Below are 15,554 nucleotides of genomic sequence, written 5' to 3'. Positions count from 1 at the left end.
CGTTTTTTTAACAGAAAAATAATGTTATTTAAAAACAAACGCCAGTTTTTTAGGAAGATAAATACTGATATTTAAATAAACAAACTTCGTTATTTTAACGAGAAAAAAGTTTCTTTAAATAATTTTCTTTGCATTGCATGGAGAGTAAAAACTTCTCACGGTCCTCTTGATAAGTGAATTTTAACCCATAAGTTGTATAGCACTGAGGATATTTTACGTCATCACTGTAGTCAGTGCGAGCCGAGAGCGTAATTCACGTAACCCGTCAACGCAGGGATTCGAACCTGGGTCTTCTCATTGGTAGGCGATCACTCTGCCCCTGAGCCACAGCAGCTCTAGTGTTTGGTTATGAAGAAAATATTAAACTGTCTTTATCTTAAAAGTCTTACTTAATAAAACCATATTTAAGTGTAAAAATTGTCTATAACTACATTGGAGCACCCTTATAAAAAAAATTTCGATTCCCAAAATTTTACCCAAAGTTTATCTAAATACAGATAATAATCAGGTAGAGTATCAATATGACAATGAAGTCGAATAGTAATTTTATTTATACGTTGTTCAAAACCATAAAATAATTTCTCAAAAGTATGAGCAAGTATAGAAAATAATCTTAAAATGATTTTTTGAAGAAAATAAATTACGCTAAGTTACTTATGAAAAGTTATCTTACAGCCCTGCGTCGCTAGAAAAACTTTTTTTTTGTGTAAAACAGCTTTAAAATGCGGAGAAATTCTGTAAAAATAACGGGAACAACACGCAGGCAATGATTAAATCTGTCTTTATCTTTCAACAGTTTTTCTGAAAAAAATATGTTCTTTGTTTTTGTAGAATTTACAGTTATTTTCCACAGTTTATAGATAGCAGAGATGGCTCAGTGGCTCTAAACTGTGGGTGTGAAGAACTGGGGCTCGATAGCCAATGACAGCTTGAAGCTCACTCAGTTTCACATCGATGGGTACTAGCTTATCAGGGAAGTAAAAGCAAACTGTGCGCTGTGATGATTACATTGTCACAATCATACCATTGGTCACGAAATTGTGGAGCCTAAAGCTTCACGGACACCCTGGCTCACGACAGGCTGTTGCGGGAATGTTTCATTTTGTATAAATGTGTTTTATTAATATAATTGTTTTTTTTTTAAAAAATAATAATATGCCATATAAATTTAATTTTACTTATAATGAGTTTTTTTAATATATGTATAAATAGTATTTCAGCTAATGTGCTAAAAAATATAATCATATTTTTTCAATTATTCTATGTAAAATTATGTAAATATAGATGCGCTTTTAAGTACACTAATATTAATAACAATATAAATACAGGCCACATAAATACTACTTCATTATTGTGCACATGCTTATAAAAACATTAAAAAAATTGCTAGGCTAAAACATATAAATGTAATTTCTTTTATAAGAAATTATTTATACAAAAAGAATTGCAACAAATATTTTTCATGGAACTTTAATAATTTTAAATAAAATTATATATTATGCATAATTATATTATTTATAAATATATAAATATAATAACGTAAATTTGATGATAGAAATGTAAGAATAGAACTATAATATAAATATACTTATAAATATAATTATAAATATAATTATAATGGGACATATATGTTGTATAAGTATAATTGTTATTATAACAGACATGTTACATAAATGGTTTTGCATTTATAAAAATTTTCTTGTATAAACATGCAATTAAGTTCAAATCAAATATTTGTAAAGCTGTTATGATAAAAAATGCGACGTTAAAACTTGTCAAAGCTTCAGCATAAAATAAAATAAAATTTTAAAATTTTTTTCACATCTATTGTAGAACTTTATTTTGAAATAAGCATAATAAATTAAAATTTAATCCCCAGACTAGACAGAAAAGAATTCGCCAGTAAAAGTAACAATAATAGAGAAAACGACCGCCAACTCATATTTTATTCGGCTACCGACATTGAATTTCGCCAAGCGACCGTCGTAATGAGGGTCGAAGTAGGTCGATTCAATTGTCCTCAAAAAAGGCGAAAGTTTATCGGCCACTAATGTTTACTCTCTCCAAAAATAACTGTGACTCGAAAAGATTCTAAATAGACGGTAAAACATTCTTCAAAAGTCGAATAATGTTGCCAGACTTATATCATTTTTATTCCTGACTTTACTGGACAGTGAGATTTATATATAAAAAAAAAAAAAATTCTACGAATTTTTTTTTTCTTTGTGTTTCTAATTTCGTTATCAATCAGTCTTTTTCAAATATTTGAAAAGTAATGTGTAATTTACTTATAAGTATGTAAAAAATTCCACATCTGAATCGATTTATTTATTTTTACTGAAGAGCATGTATTATAATATTTATTAGAACGGTATAAAAGGACAAATATAACCATTAAATTGAAATAGAAATGTAATCATTTTAGGAGAAATTTTGAACCTTTTTTATGATATAATGTTCGATGTTTTATCGCTAAAGCGGATCCACCAAAAATGTTTTACAATCAAAACGTTCTACAAAACTGTACTTTAAAAAAAAAAAGAAAAAAAACAAGTTGAAGAGAATGTCTTTAAAAAATAAAAAATAAAAAAAAAAATTGGAAAAAAAGAACAATCGTCCCTTCAAATAACATAATAAAATGAAAGACTACATTTCTAATTTCGTTGTCAGTTTCCTTATATCGTATGAATTGAAAATTGGATATCATTTACACAACGTCTGCATGTAGATTCCAACATACGAAAGTCTGTACGTACATACGCGCATAAGTCTGTAAAAAGATTTCAAATCGGAACAGACTTTCTTGCTTGTAGTATTTTTTTAACAATTATCAGAAATTAATAAAAAAGTTTTTTTCTTTTATCGGAAACCTCACAAAATTTTTGATCGTGAAAACGGATCCTTTACAAAATATTTCTAGCAAAAACAGAAATTTCACACAATTTTTTTTAAATCGTAAAACGGACTACACAAAATATTTCAACATAAAAATGGATCCTTTATAAAATATTTTATAACAAAAAAGGGACTGTTAAAATGGTATGCAGTCGATTCCGTCTTTAATTTCTAGTTTTAAATCAATTTGGTTTGAAATTAAGATTATTGGATTCAAAATTACCAATTTTTAAACCATTAATAGGGGCAAGTTTTTTTTCCTTTACAAAAACAGGACCTTTTCAAAAAGAAAAAAAAAACATTCTAGAGTAATTATGGATTCAAACATTTATGAGTAGATTTTATACTCATTCACAAAAACTGCATCCGATTTTCACAATTTCGCAAAATTATGAGGATATTTTTCAGAAGTCCACGATAACTGTACTTTTTTTAAAAAAAGGTTAGGAATATTCATATCCAGGGAAACAAAATATGAATATTCATATTGGGAATATTCATATTTTGTAAGCAAGAAACTTCAAAGATTGTTGTAAACTACAAATTTCAATTAGTTAGGCAAAGGAATTTAAATTTTTTGTTTACAGACTACTTAAATTAGAGTTTGAATTTTTAGTATTTTTCTGTAGAATGATTTGTTAAACGCAAATTACCTTGATAAAAGTCGAGGTGGTTCATGGGAAACAGTGCTCGCCTAACAATGGAGCCCGACTCCATAATCATAATCGAAATTAAACCGTCAATTCAAATTCTAGGTTTTGCTTACTGCGCGATAACTACCTTTTTTCAAATCATTTTTGATACTTCCTCATAATTTTCAGAAATTATTTTTATAGTGTTGAACATCGATTCGATTTTATTGTCAAATCAGTACTCTACCTGATTATCATATTGCATTAGAAGTAATTGTTTGCTAAAGTTAAATTGCCAACTATTTTTCTAATTTAAAACGGATCAGTATAGCTAAAAACGTAATTATTTCAATAAGTAAGAGTTAAAAACAATTTAAGATTTGTCTTCATACTGAGACATATGAGCTGCGATCGCTCAGAAGACAGAGAGCTCTACTCCCAATGAGGTAACCCAAGTTCGAATCCCAGTTTCGACTGGTCATACAAATGCTGCTCGCACAGACCACGATGCAGACCCAGTTAATTTACAGCTTTTTTTTTAAATAATAAAGTTTGTTATCTAAAATAACGGAGTTTTTGGTTAAAATAACAGTACTTCTTAATAAGAGAGTGTGTTTGTTAAAATAACGGAGGTCTTTTGTTAAAATAACATTACTTTTCTGTTTAAAAAAAGAGGTATCTGTTTTCAAATAACAGTATTTTTCAGTGAAATAAACGGTTTAAAACCAGCTGCCACCCTTACAAAAAAATAATTTTATTTTGAGATTAACAAAAGTAAAAAAATATGCCTGAGATAGAAAATGAGGTTATGTTTTTCACCAAAAATAACCTCATTAATGAACCTCGATTTCAATCTCATTTACGCCTCACAAATTCAACCTCATAACTCAGAAAGAATTTAGTTTATATCGGGTGAAATTATTCACATTTCAAATAAACGTATTTGCTTGAAGTGTAGCAAAAATAATCCGTACACCTCAAAAAAAAAAAAAAAAAAGAAAGAAGAAAACTTCCTAAGCTGGGTTGATCTTAAGTAGATTTCCATCAACCTCAAAGCGTGAATCAACAACCTCATATCAACCTTGACACTTCAAAACAACCTCCGTGAATCAACAACCTCATATCGACCTTGACACCTCAAAACAACCTCCGTGAATCAACAACCTCATATCGACCTTCATACCTCAAAACAACCCTCAAAAATATCTTAAATTTCGGTAAAGGCAGTTTTTTTCTCTATAAATTTAATAGATTTGATTCTACGGCATAAAGCCAACATTTCACCTTCGATATTAGGTTAATATATTTTTTTTGAGGGGGGGGGGGGCTCTCAAAATATATAAATTGAAGCTGAAATCCTCTGTCTAAGTTGATTGGATGTTATACCGATAACCTGTGATCCGAAAAATACAGCTTCAAAACATTCTGTAAATTTAGTACAAATGGATAGTTAGTGAACGAACGGAATTTCGTTAACAGTATGTAAGCTTAAGGTAAAGAAAAGTATAATTAATCAAGAATATACTCCGTAGTCTATTGAAAAGTTTTTACCTCTTTAAACCATTTCTATTTTGGATACCTTAATTACTTTCCCTTTAACTACCGAAGTGCAACATAACATTCTTTTGAAACACACTTAATTGATGATGATTACAATTTTAACTGGTTTCTTCCACATTTTACCTCTAAAATCATTTAGTTGCGTGAGTTTACGAATCAAAACAGACTAGCTTCTAATGAATGGATGTCACGATAGTTTAAGAACTTGAAAACAACTTTCATTAAAAATTTTGAATTTAATTGAAATGGAGTAATTTTTTAAAATGTAAAGCAATTTTGCACCGTTTTTACTGATTAATATAATGTTTATGTATACAGATCATTTCTTCTTCCACAATTTATTTATTATTTTAATGTACTCTTATCCTCTTATTTCTTGTGCATCAAAGTTAGGTAAGAAATATTTTTATTCGTCAATCCCTTGACTTCAACCGAAAAGCCATATTGTTTGGGGTACCTATATACTACTCCGAAACGCATTAACAGCAGAAAATCTCAAAACCTTTTTTTTTTCGTAAGAAAAAAGTAAGAAAGAAAACAGTAGAGATTTAAAAAACTCTTGCGATCAACACAGCTGCAGTGGAAATAAGTCGTTTCCTTATTTTCTTCATTTACAGTACATTCTTTTACTTTAATATTTCTATAAAATTTATTTCTTCATATTTATTATTTCTTCATAATATATAAGCTCCGTTCTCTATTACAACTCTCAATTAATCTAATTATTTCAATATATTATTATTTATCACAGAACTCCACTTTCTTATTTATAAAAAATCATAAACAAGGAAGTATGAATACATGTTTAAGTAAGCAGAAAATGTTTCATCAATCAAATTGCAAACTTTCAACAAAAAAAAAATTCTTCAAGCTTCATTAACTAATAAACAAATAAAAAGCTGAAAAGTGGTGTAAGAATTTATACGAAAATGTTTTACGTCTTATACGGCGTTAAAAAATATTGTTGATATATATATATATATATGAATAAAACTATAGATATTTGTATCAACTCATTTGTCTTTACATATAATAAATATGTATGCAAACATCTTGTCTTTACATATATGCGCATGCATTTTATTTATTTGAAAAAAATTATTATTACAAAACCGGAAAGCAAAATAAAGAAAAGATATAATCTCGTTATCAGCTCACACGACTATATCCGCAGAAAGAAGTGCTTTCTAATATTGCATTAATATAACCAAAGCAAAATATATCAATACAATAGCGTGAGGAGCACTCAAAATTTTTTTGAAATAAAATAAAACACCTTAAGGGAAAAATATACGAAATAAAATATATCAAGCGAAAAACAGAATATAAAATATAAGAAAAATACTGAACAAGACACAAAGCGTAATCCATAAAGCGAGTAGTGAATTCAAATGAATCTTTCAAGAATGATTTAAAATATTTTCTTAATAATGAGTTCTATATACTTGCAGCTTATGAGCAGTAAAAAAACTTATTAAATTTTCTTCTTTGTTTTTCTCTCTTTTCTTTTTATTCCTTTTCGTATGTATGTATATATATATATATATATATATATATATATATATATATATATATATATATATATATATATATATATATATATATATATTGGTTTAACCAATTATTTACTGCAGGAATTCACACCTTTTATATCTTATTAAATATTTTAACACAGGTAATTATATCAATTAAATATAAATGATTAGGTTTATTAACATACTTTAACCCTTTTATTTCTTTTTCTTTTATGTTGGCTTTTACTTATAAAGTACGAAGGACGTTTGGGGTGTGCCCGAAGAATTTTATTTCGCCAACGCCCCTTCATAACTAGCTTTTTTATCTTTGACTCAAATAATGATGAGTAATTAGGATTTTAAAGTCATGGAATTTGTATTTTGCAATTATTAACCTGTCTAGTCTCTTTTAAGATAAGAAGCCACTGGGAATATTTTTTTCATTTATTTTTCCATAGTTTGATACTACGGAAATTCATCCAAGAATTGTATTACATTAAAAATCACACTGCTGCTAATTATTACACGATTAAAATTATGGGGCTACCGTAATTAAAAAAAATATCTAATACAATGTTTGCATACCTAAAACTTATAGACTCTTTTCTTATTTTTCTATTTTTTGTATTAGAAACTTGTTTTTTTTAATGTGAAATAAGGTATTATTAAGGTCAATTTGTTACTTGGACTAATAAACAGTTAAGAATCAAGTTTTCCTTTCTGTTTTATTTATTAAATTTTTTTAAGAAAATGCGAAATAGGAAAGCAGTTTGTTAAACGTCGCCGAATAAAAAAAAATTCGTGTACCGGCAAAAAACATCTTGATTAAATCAAGAATCTATTTAGACACATTTACTAGATTAAAAGTAGTCTTTAATAATTTCAGAAAAACAGATTCTTCTGAAAAAATCTGGATTAACCCCACATCAGATGATTATCACAATGTTTATTTTTAAACCAAACGCCATACATTGTTTATTTGAAACTAGATAATTCTTAAATTGTTTGTTTGCAAAATAGACAGCAAGGATAATTCTTATATTATTTGTTTGATAACTAGACAAAACGGATAACACCCATGTAAGGTTTTTTTGAAACCCAACGCCGTAGATAGTTCTTATATTGTTTGTTTGCTATTATAGTAAATTTTTTATATATCGTTTGTTTGAAACCAAATGCCAGAGATAACTCCTACGTAGTGCATATTTTATTTATCCGAATTATTAAATTATAATTGTTTACTTGTTCCTTGTTTTTTGAAGCAAATTTATTTTTAGTAGGTCTATTATCACCTTTAAAAATGACTAGACGTTATGAATGAAGGTCTAAAAACTTAAACTCTTCTAAGTGTTGTCCAGCCATTTTTATTTGTTTTCCAACTCCGGTGGTAGTTTTTCAGTAATGTAATGTTGTTTTGGCACGCCATCCCAGTGAAGAAAACTGCTTTGTTTTCTTCCTTAAACTTCGCCTCCATTAATCGTGCAGGCTGATGTAGGTGGCAGTTTTGAAAACTTTTTTTTCTGAAAAATGGTCTACATCGCTATTAAAGCAATGATACATCACCAACCTTTCTTGGCGTAGCAATTTACTTTTAATTCTCTTTCCATTGAATCGATCTCACATGCACTGGGCATGCATGATCTTTTTCTGGGCACGGATGCTTAGTAATTGCGTCAAAACGCAATTTAAATGCGATTAGTTTCGCAAAAAATTCGTTTTTCTTTCTTTTTTTTTTCAATTTATCTCTCAATTGTGAAAACATTGCGTAAAGAGAATTACGTAGTTACGATTTATACAGCTTGGATTTTCTTAGATTCAAATAAGAATAATTATAATTTTTGAAAAGTCTCGCAATTTTACCCGTATTCCACGAATATTTACATAACTGTAAAAAATGCTGCAATTGCACGCTTGTTCTTTAGTTTCTCTACAAACTTACTAAGGTAAGGTTACTTAGAAGCTTCCTAAATAAAATCGACTCACAAACTTATCTAGGAAGTGTCTTCATTCTCGTAATAAACATTTTTCCTCAAATAAATCAAACGATGTCATGCATCCACCTTTTTAAAAAAAAATCATATAGCTATTAATGGTAATAAATTGCTTTTAACTTCATCTCGCTTTTTCAACATCAAAAGTATATTCCATTTTGTATTTGCATTAAAATTAAAATTGATGCACTAAGTTCCTTTTTCCTTCATTTAAATATACTCGATTCCGTTAAAATCAATTAGTTTTAATTCCTAAGTTCAAATCAATATTGATTTTAACTTAGTCTTGTTAATCCTTCTTTAAAATTAACTCAATTTCTCATTAAAATTAATATCGATTTTAAGACAGTCTCATCTTCTCCCAATAAAATTGATTTCGTATTTGCATTTAAATTAATATCAATTATAATTTAGTCTTGTATTTTCCTCATTATCCGATTTTGACTGCGACCTATAACTGAGTCGCTGCGACACTTATTTGGGAAGCAAAAAATTTGATTTCGAATTTTTTTCCCCTTCTTTTCTGAAGAATTATTCTCAAACGATGCCCTTCTAACATGTTGGCAAATAAAAAAATCCGTTATGACAGAATTTAGATAGAGTTTCAAATCGCTATTATAAAAAATAGTTCTGAAATGGGAAAATTTTAAAGAAAATTTAAAAAAGAGTTCACTTTTGAAGCGTATTTTAGAACATTTTATTCTATATTTTAATAAAATATGACTGTAAGTTGTGATTTTATGAGAAATTTAGATCTGTAGCAGTAGAATTAATATATCATTGAGGTACATTTATCCTTTTTTTATTTGGTTGAAATAAAAACTATTCAATATTTTTAATATGTCATTAGCACGTGAAAATTTTAAATCACGAGTTTTAAACTTCACTTTATATCTCACAGTTCATGCGGATTCTATTATAAATATACGTAGCGTTTTGATCATTTCTTTCGGCAATTATTGCTACGAATTTTCATTTGGTATTTGGTAAGAAGTATAGGGCAAATAGCTTTTTAACTTCATTTTTTATGGACCCTACAATTCTTTGCAATTCTTTCATATGCATCAGCGACAAAGTGCCTAGTTTCGAAATACATCATTGGCGCACCTATTTCTTTCCAAGCATTAAATAGCAATTTATATGCGAGCCTTGAGAAGAAGAAAAATACTCAACGTCTTTTACATTTTGCTTTTACAAAAAATACTTCAAATGATGAATATGTTAACGAAGTAGTGTTAAGGTTCTATACATAAACATTTTACGATAAACATGGGGTTTGTTGAAAATTGAAATTCCAATTTTGAAAAACCGGTACTTTTTGAAAACTTTTTTTTTTTTTTTGGTTTAAAAGTGGTAAAAATAAATGTTTTTCACGAAATAACATTGAAAAACATACATTGGATAAATATTTCCTTATAAAATGTTACAAACATTTAAGGAAAATCACTTGGGAGTTTTTAAAATGAATATTTATAATTACTTATACTTCATAGAGGGACATGAACGATCACCATCGATTACAAGGCGTTTAAATAGAACAAATGTAAATTTAAAAATTTTCCTTTTTTTTTTCGAAAATGTTCACCATGTGCATTTTTTTTCATCAGTTTTTTTAATAAGTATGAAATTATTATGAATAATTTACAGTATTCTGAAAATTACTTAATTTCAGGCTTGTTTCGTAAAATTTTAGAATGGGTTTTTGTAATAGTTACCTTATTTTGAGAAATGCTTTAAAAATACTTAACATAAACAGTTTTTTAAACTATTAAAAACAAATTATTTCTGAAAAAATGGCCACCCTAAAAAATACTACAACTGCCCACTGGCCAGTCGCAACATTTTCTAATGTCGCCCTATGTTATGCTTTATAACTATTGGTTCTTGAAATCCCCGTTGTGGGAAAGTAAAATAATACTACAAGCATATTCAGCTTCTTTTTACTTCGATTTTTTTTAAGAGTTCCGTTTTTATTTTCTTTGCTTTTATTTTTGTTTCGCTGTCTGCCAATAATTTATCAAAAAAATTCGATTGAGAATCATTCTGTTTAGTGATAATTATTCTGTTTTAAGAAGTCAAGAAATGGTCGAAACTTGTCTTATCATCCAGTACAACATTTAGGTTAGAAATCAAAGCACCCTAGCTAGTAGGATATTGGCTAAAATTTTGATGGACTCTAAATTTCTTTGGGCGATAATGTTCTAATTTCTACTCTTTTTTGGTCAGAAAACGATTTAAACTTGCATTGTCATACTTCACAGGGTAAGAGTATTCTGGTAGTTTATTTTGAGCACTCTAGCTGGTCTAGCTGTGATTAAAAGATTCCACACGGGTACAAAAGCGAGTCAATAAAAACTTAATACATAGTTCTACCTATAAATAAGAAAAAGGTGCTTCCTCACACAAAAGGACAATTTGAGTTTTGAAAGAGGTACTCAATTACCACCGTAACATTTGATCAAAATGCGTAATATCATGCAATATAACTGAATTTGATCCTCAAAAATTTTTAAGTTACTGTTTTATACTATTTTATACGTATATTTCAAAAAGTAATTTTCACTCATTTTTAAAATAAGAGAAAAAAATTTAGTTCATAAATGATAATGAGAGACATGCTAAGAGACAATCTCTGTGCATACATCTGTTTTTTCAGAAAATGTAAACTGAAAAAAATGTTTCTTGATAAGCACCTTAAAAGATTTTTCTATATTTTATACTGAAAATGAATAGAAAATAAAAATTTGCAGGTGCATTTTTTTTTTAAAATAAAGGTATTTACTAAAAAATTTAAAATCACCTAAAATATTAATGTACCCAATTGAAAAAAGAGTAACTTAAAAAACTTTAACCAGTTGAGAATAACCCTAACAAAGTAAATATTTGTAATATATCAATCAGAATTAAACCTATAAACGCAGATAATTTGTGTGCGTAGTTATTATTGTAACAGTTAATTTTTTAAAAAACGGAATATAAATAAAAGACAATGTTTTTAAGAGATGACGGCTTATTTTTAGTATAAGGGCAAAGAGGGCTCATTTATAAAGATCAAAGGGTAAGCCGACCTTCTAAGAATACTTAGGGAGAACACAGAGTAATAGAAAACCTTTATACCCTTATTTATTATTACGTTTTTTTATTCTGAAATCATAATTTTAAAATGTGTTTTAATCCTCTTTTTTTAAAAAAAATACACAAAAAGACATACTTTTCAATACCTTTTACATAATAAATAAATGATTTAAAATTATCTCATATTCATGTTATGTTGAGTTGTCACAATAATTCTTACAATGCGAACGTTTTTATTGCTTTAGTATATTTGTTCCTACCATTGCTAACAACTTTTCCAACTCGTTAGGGTGATATGAATCTTCTCTTAAATTTTAATCAGTATTTTCACTTATATATAACTTTTTTTTAAAAAAATACCCCTGTGAGTTGAAAAAGATTTTTAATGATTCAATTTCAATGCATTCAATATGATACGCACACGAAATTGCCGTAATTATTTTAGTATTCGAAAGAACATTACACAGTAAAAATAATTGAAAAATTGGTATCCGAGTTTAAAAATTGCGATAAGAAATACAATTTCGTTAATGAAAGTAATTCTATTTTGACAGTTTATATATCAGATATATTAAAAAGCATTGTTCCAACTCGGAATTGAAAAAAACGGATATAGGTGGTAATTTGTTTTGCAATGACATCCATTCGGAAGTTGATTAGTTTGAAAAGCAAGCTGTTTCGAATAATTTCACTACATATTATGTAGAAAAGGATTGGATACAAATGTTCGAACTCAGTCATGTGAAAAATAAATGATTTGTTACTTTCACTCGAGTATGACATTCAGCGGAATGATAAGTTATGACACTATATATGCATATTTAATGTGTAGGTGTATTGGATATATTTATTTATCATAATTCTGATAGATAGTGGCGAAATAAAGATCTATGGGCATACTTACAAGCATTAAAATTTTGGTAGATGCGAACCGGGATCTGGGTATTCATGCATTAGAATTCTGAAATATCGAGGCAAAAAAAAGACCTATGGGCTTACATGCATTAGAATTCTAACAGATAGAAGCAAAATAAAGAACTATGGTCATACTTGTATTAGAATTCTGCTGCATAGAGGCAAAGAAAAGATTTGGACAGTTCAATAATTCATTCGGCTTTTTACAATTTTTGAGAATCGATTCCGAAGAATATCCTCATATTTTTTTCATTTATTTATAATTAGATATAATCATTCAAACACTAATTTCCATTGTGTCTACTTATAGTCCTTTACATTATTAAGACATACATTGATGAACTGAAAGCATTTTCAATTCAAAGTAGTACAATTACTTTTTAAAAGGCAATTGCACTACTTTGTGTACTTTCATTTAAGTGAAAATATATTTAATATTTACTTATAGTTTAACGGTTGTATAATACAATTAGAAACTTTAAAGGACACAGAACCATAATATCCTGTGAATTTGAAGTAATATGGTGTCAAAATGCAACCATATTAAAGTGCCCTTGCCAACCATATAAAGTTATATTAGATTACCCGATAAAATGGCTTAAATTGATCGGAAACGTTGTGTTCAGTTAAAAACCTTTTAAGGTCGCAGTAAATATTGTGGTTAAGCAGATTCCTCAATTTTTATCAGTACACTAGAATCGTGTCATTTATGTCATTGGATGTTAACTGCAGTTCATTGCATTCACGTTTTATTAAGAGTAAAATTTGGAAACTTAAACAACCAATAAAATAATTTAAAATCTCGGTTTTGGCTCAAATACAATCGAGTGCTAAACACTATTTCCTGATGTGTAAATGCAACGAATTTTTTCCTTCAAAACATTCAAATTTTTGGATATGTTCCTTACAGATTTGTTTTTAAATTTTTAATTTGTAGAAAAAAAAAAATATTAAGTTGCAAAAAAGTGTTGTAAATGCATCTTAACAGATTCTTTAAACGTTTCTTTAATAAGTTGTTAGAAAGTTATAATGATGAAACTATATTATGTGCAACAAAATAGCGTAGAATATGATAGTTAAATGTCTTTAGCATATCTCTTTCTGAAAGCAAATACATTTTGCTTAATCTCCTGTTATAAGCAACATGGTGAAGTGGGTTCTCAAATTTTGAATTTACAAAGTGTTCTTTCTTTTAAAATAATTCGCAAGCCAAAACGAGCTATGCTATGTCTTTATTAATTCGAAGATAATAATTATAACTGAGGAAAAAAACTCGTTTCTTTAACGCTTGCATGATTTTTTTTACTTATATTGCTCAAAAGATTGTTATAAATGACTTATATATGGTAATAATATTACTTTATTTAAACTGCGGAGAAAGAAAAAAAAACTTCTTTGATCCATAAAATGGCGAATTTTAGAAATCGTTTTCTAATTTTCAATTTTAAACTTTAGCTTCAATAGAGCAAATACTTTGATTTTTCGGTAACCTATTTGTAACAAATTACATTCCTTAAGTCGTGTCAAATGAGATACTAAATACTGCATATAGTACTTAATGTACTTTATATAGTGCTTCATTAACTGAGAAAAAAGAACACATTACTTTGAGTAAACGATTTTATTAAATGGTAGCATTTCCAAATTGTTTTCTATTTTTCAATTTTACCTTTAGTTCTATTGGAATTAGAACTATCAACATGTTTTTTAGGTAAAAATATATTAGTTAAAAATAAGATATCTACAGAGACTGTTTGTAAATTATGAAAAATGTTACAATATATTTTAGTGCATTTCTTATAGTAGATAAAAATTTCTTACACAAGCATAAATTAATAAACAGATATTCTTTAATTTATAGTTAGGCGAAAATTCCTTATTTCATTTTTTTTAAAAATTAAAAAATTATATTGCTTCATTTGAAAATAACTTGTTAAAAATTGTAGCGGACTAGTAAACAAACGGCACATAATACCGTTTGCACAACTCAAAATCAATGTCTGACATTCATGGCATTATTAAATTCGAATAACACCATTTCAAATGAGAAATCATACGCATATCGATATATGCAGAGCTATATCGATCATTATTTTAAAATCAAATAACGATGCATCACTAGAGTCAAAGCTATCCTACCTGTTTAGAAATCATCTCTCAAATTCCTTCAGTGTAATCCAAAAGAAAATTAATGTTTTAAGAGTGAAGATATTTACATTGTTCAAAAACGCATGGGGGGGTGTCGAAGTGTAATCCAGAGTTATCACCACCACGCGAGTAATCTCTGTGGAGGCAAATCAATTTTTTTTTTCTTCAAAACAATCGCGTAGAATAATAAATATAAAAAAATCGTTCGAAAAAACACACTCCCCGATTCGACTGCGTTGCTTGCTCTGAGTTTTCTTCTCTTTCGGAAGAGAATGTTTGATCCGTGAAGAGGGAAGAAGGTTGCCCTCCTTCAGTTGCTGCCGGTGATTTTGGCGAGAGAAATTTGGCGATCATTCACGGTCCTATCATGTGAGGTGAGAAGGTGACATTTTCCTGGGAGCGATTGTGATCCCGGTTTGTTAGTGACAAAGGAATGTTTCTAACCCCTTTTTCTCACATTCATTACAGCCCCAGGAATGAATTTTGCCTTTTCGTCGTCAAAGCGAAAAATTATAGTCGGATTATTGAAAGGATTATTTGCTATTTAATATTTATATTAAATATTTTGCACATAAACGATGTTCCATTCGTTTTCATTATTAGGAGAGATAGGGGATGGAGAACAGAGGGATGCAGAGAAGAGGGGAGAAACAATCGGCCAGGCACCCAGCCAATAAGAAGACATCCAGTTGACGAAATTGAATGATTCAAGACTAATGAACTGTTATTACAAAAAAAAAAATTTTTTTAAATTTATAATTTCAAGAAGAAAATAATATGAAATCTGAACAAGTATAATGAGGTTTTAAAATATTAAAATACTA

At 28.2% G+C, this 15,554-nt stretch overlaps 1 protein-coding gene across 2 annotated transcripts in view; it reads right to left on the bottom strand.

Annotated features, from left to right (window-relative positions):
• The window catches only part of LOC107438423 (uncharacterized), a 183,871-nt gene extending 168,807 nt beyond the window's left edge, over positions 1 to 15,064 (bottom strand). For both annotated transcript variants that reach the window (XM_016050716.4, XM_087153503.1), the window contains exon 1: positions 14,722 to 15,064. The gene's annotated coding sequence lies outside the window, so the exon portion shown is untranslated. The remainder of the gene's footprint in view (positions 1 to 14,721) is intronic.
• Positions 15,065 to 15,554: the final 490 nt, after the last annotated feature.

This window comes from Parasteatoda tepidariorum, chromosome 10 (assembly GCF_982258835.1).
Source record: "Parasteatoda tepidariorum strain Cologne lab strain chromosome 10, Ptep-v5.0, whole genome shotgun sequence".
NCBI lineage: Eukaryota > Metazoa > Arthropoda > Arachnida > Araneae > Theridiidae > Parasteatoda > Parasteatoda tepidariorum.
The sequence above is the reverse complement of the archived record's forward strand: the minus strand, read 5'-3'. Positions and strand labels throughout refer to the sequence as shown.